We start from the raw sequence: 22,569 nt of genomic DNA on the forward strand, positions 1-22,569 counted from the left end.
ATAATTTCCTTTTTCTTTATTTGATAAAGTGAGCAGGCTAATGATTATGAACATGATATTGGACTTGCTAAGACTGTATAAAACACACTAAGTAATTTGTGTGAAAAATCATAGTGTTTTAGAAAAAATATGCCTTTGATTACAGTCCAATATTAGAGTATTTTTTCCCCTGTACAGTAACATGATCCTTATATATGATTCAGTTTACTGGACCATTAAAGTACACTCCATACATATTATATCTAGGGAAACCAGCCTCTTTCCATATCACTTCACATGTTGTTCAATTTCTGTCAAGCTAATTGGTTTGTTACATATCTCAGAATCCTCTTCAGCTCTGTTTCCTTCCGATTTCTATAGTGGTAGTGCACTAAAACAGCAACTTATGTTGACACCAATAAGACCAAGATCTACATAGATACTTAGGCACCTAAGTCTACATAGATACTTAGGCACCTAAGTCCCAGTTTTAGGCAGCATTGTGATCCATAAAACTCCTACTTAGCTGCTGTTGAACCCTGTAGGTACCTAAACTCACTCAGTGCCTAAGTTTTCAGGGTGAAAATTCACCAGGTGACAAAATTTCTGTCTATAGGTGTCCAAACACCTATCTCTTACCTAAAACCCAGTGTGATCCGTGAACTGGGGGAAGATAGGTGTTTCTATGCCTAACTCACTTGTGTGGCTTGATCCAATAGATGTGCATGGAGGCCACCTACTGACTCCATTCAAAATCTGGCCAGAGGAGTTGATACTGCTACCCACCTTATAACTTTTGGCCCAGTGCTTAGAGCACTCACCTGGGATGTGGGAAACCCAGGTTCAATTCCTTTCTTTGCCTGATAGGGAGACAGGATTTGAATAGGGGTCTCCCACACCTCTCAGAGTGCTCTAATCACTGAGCTGTGAGATATTCTCACATGAGGAATCCTGCAATCTCTCCTACTAATACTGTTGCACTTTGGATAAATAATAAGCAAGTGATTGGAGCAGGGGGACTGGACCCTGGGCCTCCCACATGAGTGCTCTAACCATCAGGTTACAGAGTAATTCTCAATCTTGTTCTGTCTCAATGACTATTGAAGGCCTGGGCTACACTGCAGAGTTAGGTCAACATAAGGCAGATTACATTGCCCTAACTCTGTAAGGGTACGTCTTCACTACCCGCCATATCGGCGGGTAGCAATCGATTTCTCGGAGTTCGATATATCGCGTCTCATCTAGACGCGATATATTGAACTCCGAACGCACTCCCGTCGACTCCGGAACTCCACCACCGCGAACGGCGGTGGCGGAGTCGACGGGGGAGCCGCGGACGTCGATCCCCCGCCGTGAGGACGGGTAAGTAATTTGAACTAAGGTACTTCGACTTCAGCTACGCTATTCACGTAGCTGAAGTTGTGTACCTTAGATCGAACCCCCCCCCAGTGTAGACCAGGCCTAAGCATCTACACTACAGTAAAATGTAGCTCCCATGGATGTAACTTGCTCATTACACCGATTTAGTAACTCCACCTCTGTGAAAGGCATAACGCTTAAGTCAATGTAGTCAGGTTGACAGTGTCAGTGCAGATGCTACATTGCTTACATCGACTGTTGCTGCCTTTCAGAAACCATCCCATGATGCCCCACACTGGCAGTTAAATTGGTGCAAGTGCTCCTGGTGAGGATGCATACCGCTGACACAAGGAACATAGGGTGGACGTGTAAAACCGATTCAATTACTGCGGTGGCTGTACATTGATGTAACTTAGGTCGACTTAATTTTGTAGTGTAGATTTGCACCAAGTATTTATCCGAGTGGAACAGCTTCAAGAGGAGCGATTGTGAAAGATCCACATCAGAATATTGCAGAGCCCCGTGGTTAGGACACTCTCCTGAGAGGTGTAGGAGACCATTGTTCAAAATCTTTTCTCCCTCTTAGGCAGAGTGGGGAATTGAACTTGGGTGAGTGATCTAACCACTAGGCTAGAAGTTTTAAGACTGGCAGCTCCTCCTCTTCCATCTGTTTTGTGTAGAGTGAGGTAAATGCCTCACTTATTTTCACAAGAAATGACTTAGTTTACCTAAGCTGCCTGCCTCCAAGAGAGGGGTTGTGGAGTGCTAATAGAGATAGGCACCTCCCTGCAGCCTACACGTAGGTGCCTGCCGTAGTGAGAGAGGCCAGGCTTACGGCACAGCTCTCTCCTCAGCCTTCCCCACTGCCAAGTTAGATGGCTTCCCGCCTAACATGCTGGCTTTTGTAGATCACGTTCTTAGGTGCCTCTCTCCCCCCATTCATTGTATAGGGAACCTAGGCACTTAACTCAGGCTTTGTGGATCACAGTGATTTTCTAGGCCCCTAAAGTGCCTTTGGGGAGCTGGGCCTATGAGTCTTTCTGCACGGTTAATCTAACAAATGTTGCCCAATGGATAGTTAAAAATGGATAAAAAAAAATGGATAGTTACATTCTTCCATGCGTGGAATGATTTTGATACATCACTTTCTAGGAATATGGAATAAGAACAAACAGGGAATGATTGTCACTCTCTTGTGAAATTAAATTTCTTTTGCGTTGATAGGATAATATGATTATCTGGGTGGATCATGGGGCAATACTCCACATATATGGGCAGTGAAGATATCCTTTGATTCCATGAATAAAAGATGATTACTCCATGAGTCATGCTAGGTCACCCTTAATTATTAAAATGAAAGAGCAAAATCATAATTTACACACAGGCTAGTCAGACCATACAGTATTTTCAATTTGATTCTGTTGTTTAAATATAGATTGTATAATCAGACTTCCTGGTAGTGGTTGTAAGTGGAGTCTGACTGAGAATTTGGTAGGTGAGTTAATTTCATTTTGACTCGTATCTCCAAAGCCGCCCACTTTTCACTCCTCTGACTCAAGGTCCCCAAAGCTTTTGCGGATTTTGAAAAAAAGGGACCAAAAAAAGAGGTTTGCCACTACTCCTCCATTTTCTCTTCTGTGTTACTTGTCTCTCCCACACTTTTCCCTTCCAGATTTTAAATTGTCCCCTTTGCCTCTTCTCTTCTTGAGTCTCTCCCTTCACCTCATTCATTCCTCATGCCTTGAGACTTTAAAGTGCAATGCGGGTACTGGAAGGTTAGGGAGGCAGTATGGCACCGGCAGTTTGGCAGCAGTGAAATCCTGGCTCCGCAGAAGACAACAGCAAAACTCCCATTGATTTCAAGGGGCCAGAGTTTCACCCAAAGTATGGATATGTGATCAGGTGCTCCAGGGTGAGTGTACACACAATCACAACACTATGTTCCCACAACAATGGAAGTAAGGAAAGCTTTATTTATTTTTTAACTGGTGGATTTTACTGCAACTTCATCAAAGCTGATCCCATAGCTAAAAATTAGTGAATGCTTAATATTAAAAATACAAGAGTTATAAATGACTGAAAAATCACTTTAGTGCTTGGACAGTGGGCATCTGCTAAGATTTTCAGTAGAGCTCAATGAAACCTTGCCCTTCTATGCATCACTGTGTATTCTTCCGCTCTAGCTTGTAAAGGGGGACTGAAGCAGGAATGGGACTGCTGCTCAGGCTGTTGAGGGGATACCGGTAATTAGAATGAGGGAGATTTCAAGTGTCTCATTGAAACAGATAGCAAAATCCTCTAAACTTTGTCTATACATCAAGGAAAAAACAAAGCCTTGATGCAAATATTTTAAAAAATTGTGCATCCCATAATTTCTGTGTTTCACTGTAATTTTTTGTGCATTCTACAATATTCTGTAGATCCTGCACACCTGTCTAGGCATGAACCTTTGCATTTGGCAGAGCCAAAAAAGTAGCAGCCCTAAAGAGGCCATTTTGCAACTGACTGCATAGACTGCACCTCTCTTTCTCTAGTCCTCTCTTCTCCCCCAGCTGGTGAGTATCTGCCTGTTAGCCCCAGTGCTCACTCTTTTTATTGCTGAGGAGATAGTACATTTTCACACCTTGATTAAAAGTTTAATAAATTCTTCTCTTTTCTGATGTAAAAATGTAGCTGTCACAATGTAAACTGGTGCACTATTAAACTTGTTTTGTAGAACACTTTCTCCAGACAAATAATAGTAGCTGCCAAAATGGAGAACTTCAAAGCCTAATTGGGATCTTTTAATGCTAAAATGATCATGCACTTTGTTTTTTCCTCACATTTACTTCACCTCTGAAATAAATGTTGACAATTTTAGTTGTACTTGGAATCTGCTATTGACTGTAATATTCATAGCTTTATATCATTTGCACAGCACTATATTAAAAATATGTCAATTATAGTACAATATAGACTGCAAGGTAAGTTGAACTTGATCGAATAAATGTTGTAGCGGCTAACAAGGGGTGAGCCTGTGAGGTAGTGTGTGCCTTAAACTCAGAGTTTAGAGTTCTCAGCATCTTGGAGGATCAGGCCTCTGAGCCTTCATTGGTAATTACAAACTCAAACCCTAGCTGCCATGTTTGAAGAGATGTGATCCAAATGTAAGTTACTGAGTTATATAATGTGGTCTTCAGTTGCTCTTTCCCTATATATGCAAGGACCAAGCTGATCAACAGCAAGTTTTTATTAGTGGTTGTTTCAAATTACAAGCAATTTCTATTAATCTGTTATGTAAAAGCAAATACTATGGTTATATGCATTTTATTACACAATTTATGTACGCTTTTATATAATCAGGTGTGGTCCCCTGGTTCCAGCAAGTTGGTGTTGCAAAGTTTGAACACCTCTCGTTTAGAGACCTAAGATTTTCAAGGAAATCAGCCTTCCTTGAGTCAAGCAATGAAATCAGGATTTCTGCTTCTTTGGTCCTCTGTGCAGCACACATCTGAATACAGATGATCATTATTAGTAATTATGGACTTCATCCTTTTTGCAATTACTGTGGTTGCAGTTCTGCAAATAAGAACCTATAGTGAGATACCATCACCAAGCATGGTCCTGTCATATATTTGTGGGTTTTGTGGTCTTCCCTAAATGTTGATTAAACACATTTGTCCCACCACAGCCGATTTTTCACTACAATATATTATCTTTAATGTAGCAGAAGCCATACAATTTGCTTATTGCACTCCTACTGTATTTTTATGTATTGAGAACAAAAGTTCAAACTTTTCTTAGTTAATAGTGACAATATATACATTTTAAAAACAAAACTCATCTGCTTTTAGGATTAGTATCATACCTTGAAGAATTCTCTAGTATGCAAGTAAAGAAGATACGGTATGTTTATGTCTGTCCTTTGGAATGCATATTTGAAAAATTAAAAGCTGGAATGCTGTCAAAGAGTGGCAATATACGTGAGGACTCGCTGTGCGTAGGGACTTGCATCCCTGATGCTGCAAACTGGAGAACACCTTCTGTGAGGTGCTGAGGGGCTCTCAACTTCTCCTGAAGTGCATGGGCACTGAGGACACCAGGCATCTTACAAAAGGGTAAAAACCCCACAGAGCTTACAGGGAAGTTCAGCAGTGCTGGAAGGCCCATCATGTAGGGTCTGATTCAGTGCCAGTCTTAGTTTTCTTCAATGACCTTTGAAGTCAATGGGGAATGAGGACACATTGGGCCTGATCCATATCTCCTTGCATTCATTCAAGCCCTTACTGCCTCACCAGTAGCACTGGATACCTTGCAGGACTGGGCCCTTTATTTCCTCAAGTTGAAAAGGAATATCATTTTGGCATGTTATTTTTTAAAAGGCCCATTGCATAGAAATGAAGGACTGAAAAGGACCTTGAGAGGGCATCTAGTCCAGCCCTTGCACTGAGACAGGACCAAGTAAACCAGACCATCTCTGACAGATGTTTGTCTAATCTGTTTTGAAAAACCTCCAGTGACAGAGATTCCACTACAAGGCCTATTCTAGACCTTAACTATCTTTATAGTTTTTGCTAATATGTAACCTAAATCTCCCTTGCTGTATAGTAAGCCAATTACTTCTTGTCCTATCTTCAGCAGACATGGAGAACAATATATCCCTGTCCTCTTTATAACAGCCCTTAACATATTTGAAGATTATCAGGTCCCCCTCGGTCTTCTTTTTTCAAGATTAAACATGCTCAGTTTTTTTAACCTTTCCTCATAGGTCAGGTTTTCTGAAGTTTTTATCATTTTTGTTGCTCTCCTCTGTACTCTTTCCACTTTGTCCACATATTTTCTTAAAGTGTAGCACTCAGAACAGTACATGGTACTCCAGCTGAGGTCTCATCTGTGCCAAGGAGAATGGGATAATTACTCCCACCCAGTGTTGCTAAATTTTTTCTGCCACAATCCTTTTAGAACACAGCCTGCTGGTGAACTGAGTCCCACATCCAATCTGGCATTGTGCTAGACAGAGAGCTCCTTCCCACCTTCAGTACGTGCAGTAGCTTATTAAAGCAACATTTGAAATAATAAAACAGGAAATGATTTCAGTAGGGGATGTGGTGGTGTCTGATAGAGAAAAGTAGAGTAGGTCTGAAGTGTAGTTATTTCTTTTAAATGAGCCTTAAGTTCCTGTAGAAATTTCACACTAGAATCTTTGCATGGACTTTAATTTGGTGATAGGGTCCATGTTTGTTTTTTGTTGCAAACATACTTGCATTGATGCTCCTCACAACCTTTGTCCTAATGCTGCCATTTGTTATGTACAGAGTATTTAACTGAGAGTTCACTCCCACGGATAGGTTTGTAGTGCAAAATTACTAATTCATGCAGATTTTTAGTCACTCATTCCACAGACCCACTATTCCTTAGGCAGCTTATGTCTGGTTGAGCTATTGCACTGAAGATCTTAAAAGGGTATAATCCTGCAAGTTGCTGAGATTCCTTAGTTCACACTGTTTTCCCCTTAGGGGCAGATTTGAGGAAAGAATGCATTGCTCAGAGGCCTCAGGCTGTCTGTGAATCTGGTGGCCAGATGGGTGCTTCATGTCCTCAGGTGTCTTCTTTGGAGCTAATATCTTGGTCTTGGAAATACTCCAGACCACTTCTCTGCTTCTATTAGCTCTATAGTTGATGGTGAGTATTTATTTATCTGAGAGGGTGGGATGAGAAAGACCTTTCTATTATATAGTATTTTTAGTGCTTAAGTCATTGGCTGGGTGCCTAGAAAGGGCTTTTATAAATTTAAATAAATACTGGGACCCACAAAGAGGACATGTGCACAACACTTTGAGCCTTTCAAAGGCTGTCAGGCAATCCTTTCTCATTTGGGAAGAGCCATTGAAGCTGTCTAGATTCATTTATCATGTCTGGCTGTCTTTAATGGTCCAGGAGATTAATTGTTTTGGCCACCAGTCAGGAGTATTGGGGAGATGGCAGGTCTTTCTGACAGATAGCTTTTATTTAAATCAGTGGTCTCCAAACTTTTTTGACCGTGCACCCCTATCAGTAAATTTTTTTTGAACATTTGCTGAAGCGCCAAAAAAAAAAAAAAAGCCGCTCGGAATCCCGCCCGAACTGCCGAAGCAGCTTATTTAGTGGGAACATTCAGCACGGAAATCTATGTGCTAACTCAATTTGGCTTTGCAGTTTATTTTTAAAGCGTTTACATGACATATGGCAGCTTTATTGCTGAGAGAGAATCTGCATCACTTGATGGAAACTGCTAGGCAGACAGTTGGCAATTTGTGCACCAACTCACCTAGTGATGTAGAGTGGATGTAAGCGCTCCTAGGATATTGCATTGGGTTGTGTGTATTAAGTGCAGTCAACTGAGGTAATCCGATCTAGACCTTAATCAATTTTTATTGTCCTGCCTGAGCAGAGGCTTTTGCGCTGCTAGACAAAGACTGGGGGAGGCTCAATCCAGAGTTGGGGAGAATCAAGAAGGAAGAGAAATTTGTTCCTACTAAAGATGGGCTCAAGCCAGAAAATCTAAATCAGGATGAGAGCTGGCTGGGAATTTTTCAGTGAAATGACTTTTCCATCAGAAAATATTGATTCATTGAAACTGAAACCTTCTGTGGGACAGGGTTGGTTGTGATGAAATTCTTGTTGGGAAGGGTTACTTAAATTCAGGATGGACTTTCTGGAGAGAGAGAGAGAGAAACATGAACAAACACCCTCATTCAGAGTGGGAACTTGAACCTGGGCTCTTGGCTATTCTGAGCTCTCTCTGGTTTTTCATGTAATTTTTTTGAACAGTCTCAGATTTATCCAGATGTGGAATGGGAAAATTTTAGAAATCTCAAAAAATTTAACAGGCTGAGAAAACTGTTTCCCACCCAGCTCTAGGCAGGATTTTAAACAAGCGCTGGGGTGGTACGATGCAGGGTTTTGTTTTTGCCAGTTATAGAGAGGAGGCCATTTGCAAAACCTGGATTGCGATTCAAGTTTTGAATACCTGCAAAGTTAGGGGTTCTCCAGTTCTGGGGATTTTGTTTAGCACCTTTTGTCATTTCTTTCTGAAAACTAGATTTAATGTGCCAAATCCTGTCACCTTCCCTGCCCATTGGAATCACAGCAGTTGTCCGTCAGCCAGAGAACCACCACAGACATGGAGAAGAGGGCAGGAGTTGTGCACTTTTACATTAGGATGGAAAACAATGTACTGTACTTTACAGTGCTCGCAAAGTATGCTGTTTCCAGTCATTTGGATAGCCTTTTTTTATTCAACCATTTTCTCAAACTTAGCAAACTGTATATTGCGCACTTAGAACTTTGTACGTGCCATGTTACAGCTTTAAAAAAGACACAATTTTTAAGCTATCGAAGTACCAATGTGGAATATGAAAAAGACATTTTCCCCCTTCCCGGACACTTAAAAATGGCCAACCAGAATTTTACTAAACAAAAAACCACAACTCACTTTTGGACTATTTCAGCCTATGAGCTTTTTCCTAGAAAGTTACAAGTACCTGGAGATGAAAGCACTTCCTTAGTCTATTGCAGATGTTTACTGTATCTGTCTAACCTACCCTATGTATAGTCTCTCTGGTGCTCAGATGGGAACTGATCCAAAGTCCTCTGAAGTTAATAGATGTGATGTCCCAAGTCTCAATCCTAGGCCAGTGAGGTCCCAGGCACTCGTCGCATCTTGGCCTTCACCCAGTGTCTGCTGAAACCTGCTGGGCTGAGGAGTTAGTAGGTCTACAGCCCGAGCCAAGGCCCCACTCATGGGTTCCCTGATTGGAGGATTGCCCTGCTCCACCGATTTGGTCCAACCATGCTATTTCTGCCTGAAGGTGGCACAGGAAGTTGTCTGAGCACCTAGATGATTCCCTGCTCCTGCTGCAGGACCCTGCTTGTACCTGCAGTGCACCCTGCACCGTTCCTGATTCCTGCTCCGCTCCTGGTTCCTGCCTTACCCCTGAGTTTGCTCCTGGCTCCCACTGTTTTCCTGCTCCTTGCCTTTCCTCTGGTTCCTGCTCTTACACCTCACTTCCAACCATCAGTTACCAGTCCTGGCTCTGACCCCTGGTTCCAACTTCTGACTTTGGTTTGACCCTTAGTTCTGATTTTTTGTATCTGACCCTCTGCTTTGATTCTGGCTCAATCCCTGGCTCTGGTAATTGGCAATTGACTCTGGTGCTGACCCTCAACTTCATTCCCTGATCTGGATACCTGCCCCTCCACTAGACCTGACTCCTGCTCTGACCACTAGGCATGACTACTTATGTCCTGGTCCCCAACAATAACCCCCCCTTTAACTTTAATGGATTTTGGATCAGGCCCTTGTAGAGAGCCCCTGATCATAGCATGTAAGAGCTAATGTTCCTTGACATCTAGCTACTAGTGTTGTCACTAGAGCCGGTGCAGCAGTTTCTGAACCACACTGAGAGTGGCTGTGTTTCTGAGCCACAGTAATAGCACAACAGCACTGTATTCTTATTGGTTGGGGCAGGTCCACTCCAGCACCTCCATATCAAGGATTGTTGATTTACATAAATTCCACTAAAAGGTTTTCCCAGGACAAGTGTACATTACAGCGCTACATCAGTGCAGCTGCGCTGCTGTAGTGCGTCTGGTGAAGATGTGCTTTGCTGATGGGAGAGCACTCTCCCATTGGCTTAATTACTCCACCTCCTTGAGAGGCAGAAGCTATGTTGGCAGGAGAGTGTTTCTAGCCAACATAGTGCTGGTGTGGACAGTGCTTAGGTCAATGTAACTTATGTTGCTTGGGGCGGGGGGGGTGGGTCATTTTCACACCCCTGAGCGATGAAAGTTATATCGACTTAAGCGGTAGTGTAGACTAGCCCTCAGACAAATAGCATTTGGTAAACCTGAACTGCCCCTTTGAACTTCTGTAATATAATCTAAAGGTTTTCTTCCTTTCAATGGCATTTACAAGGAAGTTTATGGAGGGATTAATAGTGTCATTTACAAATGCAGAAGGCATAAACATACAAGCAGCCTTAATGGAAATAACATCAACATATATAGAATACAACTGAGATCTAAGTCGGGGGTGGGGTGGGGAGAAGGCAGAGCTCCAAAACAGCAATTGACTGCCTGGTATTTTTTAACACAAATATTCCCACAAAATAGTTGGTCTCTATAGTCATTTTTCAAGAACTTGGCTGTGGTATCCTGTCAAGTTACCCCTACATGAACTTACTCATGTTCTTATATCTACACTCTTCACTTTAACAAGATTTGGTGAAAGTATGTATGTCTCATAAAATTCAACTGAAGAGAGCGTGTTTAAATAATAATGCAGTTTTTAAAGAATCCTTTGAAAGTAGCCCTTGTCTGCTTGGTCCTGAACAAAATTAGGTACTTTTTTGACTACTATCCTGAACAGTATGCTCAGTAGAGGACAATAACTCAGTCCAGTGGCAGGGACAGCTGTTGAGCTCACAGACACACACCCACAATGTCTGCAATGCACACAGCTGCTGCCTGGCTGCATTACAAAGGTGCCTCAGCAGAAGCATATGGGCTGTCTGAAATACAGTCTTTGAGCAGGCTATATTTTACAAGTTAGTTTTCTAATGTACTGCAAGCACAGGCATGCTTCTATGGCATCTAGAGCATTTTGCTGAATGATTTGGTAGTACACTACTGACCAGACAGCACATTTCCAGATTTAGATTATAAGAGGAAAACAGCAAGTGGTAGGTTCAACTACAGGTCAATGGATATGTTATACTAGAGTTCCTTCACTGAGCACTGAAGTACTTTTATCCCTTGGGGACCAATACTGTAAACTGTACTCAACAGAGATGGCCTAAGGTGTTTGCTTTTATGACTGCTAGTACCATTCGCACTGGAAAAATGTTGTTATCACATTGTAAACAGCACTTTTAATATCATAGGGCTTTTTTTCTGTAGGCAGTGGAAATCCAAACTAGAATTACAAATGTTAATTTTCTCCCTTTCTCTAAAAGAAATTAAGTTCTCTTTAGCCAGTATGCTCTCAGGAGGTTGAGAGGAAGAAGGGTGGGACAAAGAGGTGGTAGAAAATATTAAATCTGATGGCAATAGGAATAGCACTTGATGAACTTTAACTGTCCACTAATATAAACAAATGTGGAGTGTAGCCAATTCAAAGCTGTAAACCAGTTCATGCCAGACAAAAATTGTTCACTTAACCCCGGCAGTTGCAGTATGGATATGTATGAGAAGCTAATATTTTAACAGGATCAGCTTCTTAAGAATGTTGTAGACATATACAACAGACAAGCTATATTTAAACATAATGACTGTATTCTTGTAACTTGATTATATACAACAACCTGTTGTTCCCAGGATATTAAAGAGGCAAGGTGGGTGTAGTAATATTGAGCCAACTTCTGTTGGTCCAAGAGACAAACTTTTTACACAGAATGTTTCTTCAAGTCTGGGCTTAAATTAGAAGGAGTTGAAGAAGAGGAACTGAAAAAGAGCTCTGTGTAAGCTAGAAAGCTTTTCTCTTTCATTAAGACAAGATATTACCTCATCCATCTTGTCTCCCTAATGTGCTTCAGTAGCATATATGGAAAACAAGAGAGCAATGTTTTCCCTCATTTATACCTATGCAGCCCAACTGAAGTCAGTGGGAGTTGTGCATGGAGACCTGAAGGAAGAATTGGGTCCTAATAATAAAGTTTAGTAGTTAAATTCTATACACACACACACACACACACACACACACACACACACCCTACCTTTTCTTCACCTAAACCATGGCAGTTACAATACCATGAGAGATGATAAAACCTCTTACTCTTTTGTTGTCACAGAAATAAAGTACTCAGTCTCACAGTGGCTGGGTTAAAAATGTTTATGAAACTAAGTGTAGGCCCCAGCCATGTGTCTGCTGACTAAGATCTAGCCCACGTAGGAGTTAATCAGTAATAACACACCCATTGTGACAGTTCATGTTGCTTGCAGATCTTCCACATTTTTTATCAAACAATATTTTTAATGTCAAAGTGCAGTGAGCGGTGCTCCTGGGCTATGCTAAATGTGACGTTGTGGGAGGATGGTCTCAGAATTCCAAATGCAGCGATCCTAACAGAGTAGGTGAGGCGAGACCAATTTTCCACTGGTCTAGGGTAGATTTGTTAAAATCTCACACAGGAATGAAAAATGCCAGCCTGGATGTTGACCCGCCCTGAACATAAATAACTTCAACTTGCAGTGTTTAAAACACTTAACATTATTTCATGAAGAGATGTTTTGATGTTTACTGCTTAGAGACACAATAAAACAAATTCAGATGAAAACTGCTATGTAGATGATGTTCTGTGATCATGCTTCTTTCCTCCACAGTGGTTCAAATCCCATAGCCCTACCTTAGTTCTTATTCAGACAGACCTCCTACAGATTAGGATATTTGACCTTTGTCTGAGACAGATCTGACCAAAGATTTCATCATTTGGCCCAGTATGTATAAAACTGAACTTTGATGAATAAAGCATTGTAGGGCTGAACTATTTTAATTTAACTTAGTTTCTGTATGACATGAGCATATTCTGACTGTCTAGAAAGTGCTATTATAGTACATAATTTATAATAGGCCAGATACAGCCAGTCAGAAGATAAATACATTGAAAATATTGGTAATGTCAGTGCATTGTGAGCAAAACAGAACCTTCCCCAGATTATCCCCTTTCACAAACACACATCTCAGTCTCTCTCTCTCTCTCTCTCGCGCGCGCGCTCCGAGGATCTGGCTGTGATGGTGCCCCAGCATTATGCTGGCATAGACTCTATTCCCATTACATTCTGTTAGAGCTTTTATGTGATATGAGACATTTTGGTTGTGTACAGCTAGATCCATTATGAAACAATCTCCCAGATTATCCATTGGGACCCTCTTTCAGCACAAACATGAATATGCTTCAGATAATGGTATTCCCTTTTAGGTAGATGATCAGTGAAAATTACCAGGGAGACTATTGTGTGCAGCGAGGCCAGCAAGAGACATTTTGAGGATTAATTATAAACATTCAGCTCAAGCCCCAAGATATGATCCCAGTTATTAGCTAAACGCTGACCATGTGTTTTATAAATACAGATCTGCGAAATAGCGTAATGATTGTTTATTTTATATGCTTGACAGACTCGGTGGGCCAAGTACCGGTGTGGTGTTCAGTCTGAGTTCAGCAATGTTACTCTGGCTTTACCGCTGTGTAACTGAGTGCAGCATTCGCTCTGATGTCTTCCAGGGAGGGTCACGAAGCCACAGAATGTTCATGAGTGCTACATTTTACACTGGGATCTCACATTTAGCTGACAGATGTGGAAAAAACCCCAACGCATGTAGCCAGACAACTCCCTACTGACCACACAGCTTCCAATACCGAAGAGTGCAAATTATTCTAGCTAATTATTTTAGCATTAATTTGTACTCAGAAACATCCCCCAAGGTTTGCTCTTTGCTTCTGGCATTGTATTGTTTAGGGTGGATTTCACCCACTTTATATCTAACTACACCCCTTCCAGAGTTCTTTGAACACAAACACATAAGACACCTGCATCAAAAAAATCTGCCCTTTTTGGAAAGCTCCTTATTGGAGCATAGCATATTTCAGAGCTCCATGGTGCAGATCTGACAGCATCATGCTGCTCGTACTGCCTAAATACTGCACATAGATTGTTTCATGCCTGCAAGAGTTAATGAAGAATTAAATGAATTATTAAAGAGCTAGAAATGAGGATGAGAAACAAGGCTCTGGTATATTACTCAGCTGTTTGGTTTATCTAATTGCTTAGGTTTTAAAGCATATTGGTTGTAACATTTAGGGAATCATCGCAGTATTTTATCATGCCTTACAGTAGGTGTAGAGTGAAGATTTAAACTTGCAGTAATTAATAGGTTGTGTGGGTTCATGGAAGGCCACCAGAGGCAGAGAAAGTTAGGAGTTAGTGCTGCTCTAAGCAGGTGTCACCGTGCCTGCAGCTGCAGCTGCAATGTCAAGCAGGCTTATTTTGAATATGAAAACGTCAAGCAGGGAGGCAGAATGTTTTACTAAAAGGGGGAAGGAAGAGGAGGGAGGCCTGTGCAAAACTCTCTCAAAGGAGTTCAGTTAGAATGTAATTGTTTGAATCTGTTTAAGGTTTGTAGAGCGGTGGAACCGTTTTCCAGTGATCTTTACTCTTCTAATGATGCTTTAAAAACTGTTGTTATTGCAAGAGATCAGAAATCTTAGACATAGTCTGCGGACCCCCAGGGGCCACAGACCACAGGTTGAAAACCACTGGTTGAAAACCCTTCAATGTGAGTAAGGGTTGCAGAATCTGACACGTATATAGTAATGTCAGCCTGAAGGGTACTTAAATATATAAAACAAAGTCCAGTTCAAAAGAGTTTACAATCTAAGTATTGGGGCCAAATTCTCCCTGCTAATTTCGAAAGGGTCCACATTTCTATTCGAAATTTTATAGGGGTCCGCAAATGAAAAAAGATCGAAACCACTGGAGTAGTACATACTCAAATGAGCAGTCCTATTGACCTCAGTAGGGTTACTCAACTGAGTATGTGCTCATCAGGGTGAGTAAATGTTGTAAAATCAGGCACAAAGTTAATAATAATAGTAATAACTAATTTTATATATGATTTTGTTGTTGTTAAGTATTGTACTTTTAGTGCAAAGTCTTCAAATGTAGAAATATAAGTAAAATGCAGCAAACCATGTTTGAAAAAAATACAAAAGGTCTTCTTATAAATATTCATCTTTACAATGATATTTTCTATCTCTATATCTACACACAAGCACACATATAATATTTTTAACTATATAGGAAAATCTTACTCATTTCTGTAGAAAAACAAGGTAGAGATTTTTACCAGGGCCTCAGTTTTGAGACTGTGTGATATTTGTGTATGTGCATGTGCAGTTTGTCAAGATGCTCTGGAAAAGGCTATGGTTTGGCTGACTAAACTGTTGAGTGATGTGTAGTGATAAAAGTGCTCAGGGGAATTTTTGGGGCACCCAAAAGCAAAACCTACATCACTGTGTGGGTGTAAAAAAAAGACATGTTGTCACTTTTTTTTTCTTAAGTTTTTGAGCTTGCTGACAGTTTATGCCACATGCTAGAAAATTTACCTCTAATTCCCCTCTCAAAATGTAGTGCATTACAACTGAACACAGGCTTGCTAAAGTGCAAGAGAGATTTTGGTTTGGATTGCCTGTTTTGATTGCAGTTTTGATATTGATTTTTGTCCTGAAATCTACCAAATGGCAGCACATTTGAACATTGACCATAAAATCGGTGAGCACACAGCTAAATCGGGATATGCACCACTAGTTATTTGCAAAACATTTTGAGTAGCAAACGGCCTAGAGCTGCAGTGAACTGTGCATCAGTTTCAAGTTCTTGGGATCAAAAGTCCTGCTGAGCTCATTGTGAGCTGACTGCCACACACCCTTTAGGATAATCATCCAGCCAAGGAACTGCAGCATGAATACTCTGAGCCTAACCGCTTCTTTGAAAATGACCTCAAAGAATGGCAGTCTGCACTGAGAAAGCACTATGGGCCTGATCCTGAGAAGTGATGAGTCACCACAACTCCTATAGGTTTCATGGTGAGATAAGGCTGCTCAGAACCTCCCAAGTGATTCTTAGACTCACACTGGGTCAGGACCCTAAGAAAGTTTTCATTTAAAAATATTTCTGTAGACTGGAGTTGGAAAACAGGGAATTAGGTTGTGATTCTGTTGCTTTAAAAATACATATGTGATGTGTTATCTTTCTAGAATAATTGCTTTTCTGGAAATCTGAGTGTGTTGGGGAGGGTTCAGCTGATATAACTGTTTCTGCTCTTAGACTTGTGTGTTATTGACTACCATGATAGTCTGACCCTCTTGGAAACTTCAAGATTTTTCCCATCTGGAAGACTTTTCAGCATGTTTATGGAGTTAGATCTGGGGCTCTGGTTAGCTGGTGAGAGCAGCTCTCTGAAATACAGATTTGGAATCAGGGAGGCACAATCTCCCCTGCTGCTCACTGCCCATTGAAGGGGCACAATCTGCTCCATCATTTGCTCCTACCAGTGTGCTGACCCTGCTCAGCAGGCTGGTATGGAAGAGAGGAGGGATGATCATCATAACATTCTTTCTCTTCCATCTTGTCCTACCACTGTTTCAGGGTCCTGTTTCCTGGAGGGAAAGGAGGAAATGAGGAATCTCAGCTGCTAGGGAATGCAGGGGCAGGTCTTGTGAATGGCACAAGGGGTGAAAAGATTCTTGCTCACCTTTTCTGCCCCAGCATGGCTGCTCAGGAGCCACTCACAATCTAAGCCTTAATTTTGTGTCACCTTGTTAAGATTTGGCTCTTACTGCTCTTCATAGAATTTCAGATCAGTGTTGGCAACTCTCCCAATTTTATCATGAGTCTAGTGATATTTGAGGTTTTCTTAAAGCCCCAGCAAGTGATTATGTAGGAATCTTTCATTTTTTGAAAAACAGCAAGCTTCCAGCCCTCATGGTTGAACAGTGGAACTTGATGACATGACCCCTACAAGCTCAAAAACCAGGAAGTAAATAATTAATTTGTATTTTCATGATTTTTTGGTGCCTGATCCATGAATTTTTAATGCTTGGGGCTGGCAATGCTGTAACATCAACGAGAATTTTATGCACTGAGAGATCAGAGGCCCTTAATAGAAGCCAGAATGATATTTTTTGGACAGGAACAGGAAAGCAAAGGAAACAAAGTCCTTGGGACAAATTTTGCTTTCATAACACTGCTGCCCCGCTGACTGCTTTTCAGCTCCATGCAGAATTTGTGTCCAAGTAGGAGCAGGAGTATTTTAAAGTACAAGCAAACAACTGTCCTGAGACTGGTGGGATTCACAAAATTTTTTTTAATTTATTAAAAGGATGAGATTATCTGCCAGGTAGTGTTTTCTTACCTCTCTGATACCGATCTTTAATCTGCTAATCTTTAAAATGAAAACATTTGTTTCATGTCACCAAGAACTGTGTTGCAGCACACAGTGGTTTATATGCTGCTGTGAGCATTGTGACATTGAATACAGTAGAACATACTGTATCCTGTAAAGCAACGGAGCTAGCAAACACCACAAGATAACAGAATAGTAAAAAACAAGGTTCTCAGTTCCCTTTTTTACACAGACTTTTGGGTAGTGACATAGAAACATTTAAGATGAAATCAGATTATCTTGTGTTTTTCTTTTCTTTCTTTTTAAGTCTCAAACCATTTAAAAGCTACTCCTTTCCCTCAGTCCCTGCAATGGTGTTTTGTGGGAGAGTGTGGGCTTGAAACAGCTTTCAGTCACTGGCATGTTCTAAATATGTATCAATGGTGCATCTGGTTCTAACACTGCAGGCTGACTCAAAGCATTTTGTTCTCCCTCCCACTGCCACACAATTCATTTTACAGTAAAGAAATATTTTTATGAGAGAGATTTTTATGAGAAAGATAAAAAGGGGGGAAGCAGCGTGGTCCAGTAGAAAGGGAGTCAGGACACCAGGTCTCTATTCCCAGCTCTCCCCATGACTAATTCTGTGACCTTGGATTAGTCACTTAACCCTGTCTCTGCCTCAGTTTCCCGTATGGCATTATGGGGCTAAGGATACTCACCTACCTTTTGTAAGGCACTCTGAATGCTAATTATATTAATAAACCTTTTCTATCATGACCATTCATGATGGTGGGTCAATTCCTGCAATTGTTACATTTTACTGGTTTCTTTAGTGCCTATTGTCATGGAAGCAACGTGCTTTTGTTACACAAATTAAAATATATCAAAACCAGTTAATAAATGGTAAACAAAATGAACAAGTTTTTGCAGTAGGCCCTGAATGTCACTAGATTTAGGCTCTGACAGGCAGTCTCTCTCACAATCTGGTACAGCTTTTGTCACTGCTCTTTCATGTTGTGACCTCTCTTTTCATTTGACCCTGTAGCTGAGGTGGCGGTGTTTGCTTCTAACCTGTCACAATTCCTTCTTCATGCAGTTTTCCTGCTCTGGAGCCCATTCCATCTGGCTCTTCTCTCGCCTTCTGCTTAGTGTGGCTGTATTCCATCTTGCTTCTTGCACCTCATCTCCTCCTCCTCCTTGGGGTTGACTCCTGGAGACGTCTCTCTCTTCCAAAACTGATGTCTGCCTCTCCATACCCTTCTTCCGGGCAACTTACATGTCTGTGTCTGAAACCCATGCACAGGAGGGGCCACAACTGGAATTGTTGTCCTTTGGATGAGATATAAAACTGAGGTCCTGTGGTCGTAAGAAATAATGTGGCACTTTTCCAAGAGCCAGGGATGTTGCCCCTTTGTTCAAATTCCAGGTCGAGCAATTCTAGGGTGACCAGAGAGCAAGGGTGAAAAATCAGGACAGAGGGTGGGGAGTAATTGGCACCTATATAAGACAAAGCCCAAAATATCGGGACTGTCCCTATAAAATCGGGACATCTGGTCACCCTAGGCAATTCCGTTCTGCCAACCCAAATTCCCCCTACATTTTCAAAAAGATAAAGCATTCTTCTTCACTCCCTGTCCCTTGCACAATATTGCTGTCTTTAAAGTCTGCTGCATTTCACCTCAGTAGTAGCTGCACTTCATTGGTAGATTAAATTATTTCTGTACAGTCTTTAAGCTCCTTTGGGTGGGATAGTGCTATGTACAAATAATTATCTCCTAGCAATTTGGAGTAGGTATTGAGCTGGTGGATTGCTCACTGATTTGGACTTTTTTTTGACTGAGGCATCAGCATGAAAACAGGAAACAATGTGGGAAATGTTAATAAAACTTGACAACAACAGCTCTGAAGGTGTTTGATCCACCACTCAAGTGTACATAACTATTACAGGATGAGGAAACAGGAAATATGCTAAGGGGAGGAGATGAGAACAGAAGAATAAAAAGAGAGAGAATGAACTTGAAAGATTCCAAGTTGCCATTTCTGAAGTCAGTTGGCATGCAATAGACTTTAATCAGAATATACAATATCTCACTTAGGTGCTATGCATGGAAACCACAAAGAGTCAGAATTAAGATCCATCAGCAATACATTCCATCTGGGCTCCGAATATGAGATCAGGTCAATGCTAATAAATATGAAAAAAGGTTTGCTGTTGTGCTTAGTTATTTTAATATTATTAAAGCAGATTGACTCTCTTATTTATGTTGCTTCAAACCTTGCATTTGTTGAGAGCTTTGAATTACCTAAATGTCCTCGTGCTACTTTCTCTTTTTATTAAAAAGGACATTTTCATGCTGTGATCACTTTCTGTCTCAGTTCCCCTCCCCTCCAATCCCTGTTGGTGCTCTTTCAAAAGAATCTGAGTCAGAAAAAAATCCCCTCTTTTTTTCTGAAGTATTATAATATAGTGGGGTTATGTGCCTACTTCCCTAGTGACTCACTAAAACATAGTCTATTGAATGTGTTAATTTTAAATGGACTGTGCAGAGAAAAGACACAGGTTGATTTGGAAATAACAATGAGAATGATCACTTATATCACCTTTAATCTCGAAGCATTTAAAAAAGGTTTTAATTATGATCTGCACTTTACTGATGAGGAAATTGATGCACAAAATTTAAGTGTTGTGAAGATCACACTTTAAGTTAAAGGTGGAGTCCAGGACTTGTGATTCTCAGTTTGGTGCTCTATCCACTGCATTATACTCTTTCCCATGGTCTGTATCTCCACAAAGAATTATTTTCTAATGTATATCCATTACTGTCTTCTCTCTAGTATGCCTGTTATGGCCCTTAGGCCTTTAAAAACAGGGAGCAGTAGTTATAAGTCATGTGACCTATTGGAAATTGGATATAAAGCTTTTTGCCTTGTAGGCAAGGAAAGAAAATAGGAGAAATCTAGGGTCATGGAAAGACCCAGCGTGGGGCCCAGCTCAGTAACCAGGAAGGGCTACGAAAGGGGAAGTCTATATGGGTCCCCTTCCCAGCTGTGGAACGTAGGAAAGTTCCTAAGTGTTTTGTATTATTTAGAGCCTTTGTATCTTCTGTTGATTAAGCATGGTGAACTCAGCAGGTGAAATGTATTGGGCTTTCTGACTTGGGTCGCCAGGTGTCTGGTGTTTGACCGGAACACATGGTCGAAAACGGACCCTGGCGGCTCCAGTCAGCACTGCTGACTGGGCCATTAAAAGTCTGGTTGGCGGTGCAGACAGGCTCCCTACCTGGCTCTGTGTGGGTCCTGGGAAGTGGCAACATGTCTCTCTGGCTCATAGGTGTAGAGGTGGCCATGGGGGCTCTGTGTGCTGCCCCAATGGCAGCTCCGCAGCCCACATTGGTCAGGAATTGCAGCAAATGGGAGCTGTAGGGGCAGCGCCTGTGGGCAGGGGCAGCGCATGCTGCGCAGAGCCCCCTGGCTGTACCTCTGCCTAGGAACCGGAGGGACATGCCGGCCACTTCCCAGAAGGTAAGCGCCACCAAGAGCCGGCATCCCTCCCCGCCTCCCCTTCTGTGCCCAAACCCCTGTCCCAGCCCTGAGCCCCCATCCCACACCCAAACTCCCTCCCAGAGCTCACGCCCCCTCCCAGACCCCAACCTCCTGCCCCAGCTCAGAGCCCCCTCCTACACTCCAAACCCCTCATTTCTGGCCCTGCGCTGGAGCCTGCACCCCCAGCCCAGAGCTTGTACTCCCTCCCATACTCCAACAACTGCCTCAGCCTTGAGCCCCCTTCCATACACCGAACTCCTCAGCCCCACACCCCCCAGCCCAGAACTCCCCCCCACACCCTGAATCTCTCATTTATGGCCCCAGCCAGAGCCTGCATCCCCAGCCAGAGCCCTCACCACCTCCTGCACCCCAACCCCCTTCCCCAGCCCGGTGAAAGTGAGTGAGGGTGGGTGATGGAGGGAGGGGGCATGGAGGGAGTGGGGGGCAGGGCCTCAGAGAAGGGGTGGGGAGGGGTGGGGCCTCAGGTCAGGGGCAGGGCTAGGTACGGGGCAAGGGTGTTTGGTTTTTGGCAATTAGAAAGTTGGCAACCCTAGGCCCCTGACTAGTGAATCTGCCCAATGGCTTACAATGCTTCTTTTTCTTAATCGTTTAAATAATTCTCCAGCACACTGGTAGCTTGAGAGCCACACTGATAGATTCTGGTATGCATTGGTCTCCTTTAACTTTTAGAATGGATGTAAGTTAATGGAGTAAAATAAGTGGACAAGAGATACGTAGCAATATTTGGATGAAAGTGTATTAATAAGACTGACCACAAAATGACTGAAGAGGTTCAGTAAAACAGATATAGATAAACAGAAGTTCATGCAAAACTTGCATAGCCTATTATCTCTTTATCTATAGATCTATGTACATGTTGCTTCTGTCCCAGGAGTTTCCTAAATGCAGATTTCTAATGACTAGAAACCTGTTGCTTCTTTTGATGTGCTTCCTGGATTGTTAAAATTTCGTAGTTTAATAAAAGAATTTTGCTTACCATGACATGAATATCAATATCAGTACGTTGCCTTCCATATATACTTAGCATTTCAGTTAGTTATGCAGGAAGTTGAATGATGACTGATCTAATTTAAGCAGCCCACCCAGCATTGTGTGTGTGGGTGTGTGTTCATTGTATAGCCAATCCTTTTCAGTTGCAACACATTGTTTATTGACACAACTGTCTGGTAAAATTTTAAATAAGCCACAAATTAAAATGATACCTCAAAACCTGCTGAATGCAATAATTGTAGAGAGTTGGGTTCTTTTAAAACACTTTGAGATCTACTGATGAAAAGTGCTAGGTATTATTACTATTATTATGATTTTATTCAAGACATTAATATAGGCTTTAATATGTATAGTCTTACTACCTGATATCTATGTAATGCTACATGCAGTCTAATAATCTTTATCTTGGTATATATGTATCCTGATGCAGAAGGCCTGCTTTGGTTAAAGTGCACTAGCTGACCACTGTGTTCAATTTTTAAATACTGGGAGATAAAATTGTCCCTCTTTCAAATTTGTGAGCATCACTGCCAGCTTCACATGACTTGTCTCTAAAATGTTTTCATTTTCTGCTATGTTAGACCTGGTCACAAATTGGCAAGTTTCCTACTAACCTCACTGATGTCTTATCTGCTCTTTGACCTGTCGGGTTAGAGAAGGTATGGCCTTGGATGTTTTTCCATTTTTTTTTCAACCTAAGAAATATGAATTCTGTGTATTGTCTAACTGTGAAGAAGCCTTTTTATAGAAGATGAATTGTTCCACGGCACAGTCTT

At 41.7% G+C, this 22,569-nt stretch overlaps 1 long non-coding RNA gene across 3 annotated transcripts in view; it reads left to right on the forward strand.

The window, feature by feature from the left end:
• The window catches only part of LOC123368982, a 168,519-nt gene that overhangs the window by 116,685 nt on the left and 29,265 nt on the right, over nucleotides 1–22,569 (forward strand). The gene's annotated exons all lie outside the window — the stretch shown is intronic.

The sequence above is a fragment of the Mauremys mutica genome, chromosome 1, assembly GCF_020497125.1.
Source record: "Mauremys mutica isolate MM-2020 ecotype Southern chromosome 1, ASM2049712v1, whole genome shotgun sequence".
NCBI lineage: Eukaryota > Metazoa > Chordata > Testudines > Geoemydidae > Mauremys > Mauremys mutica.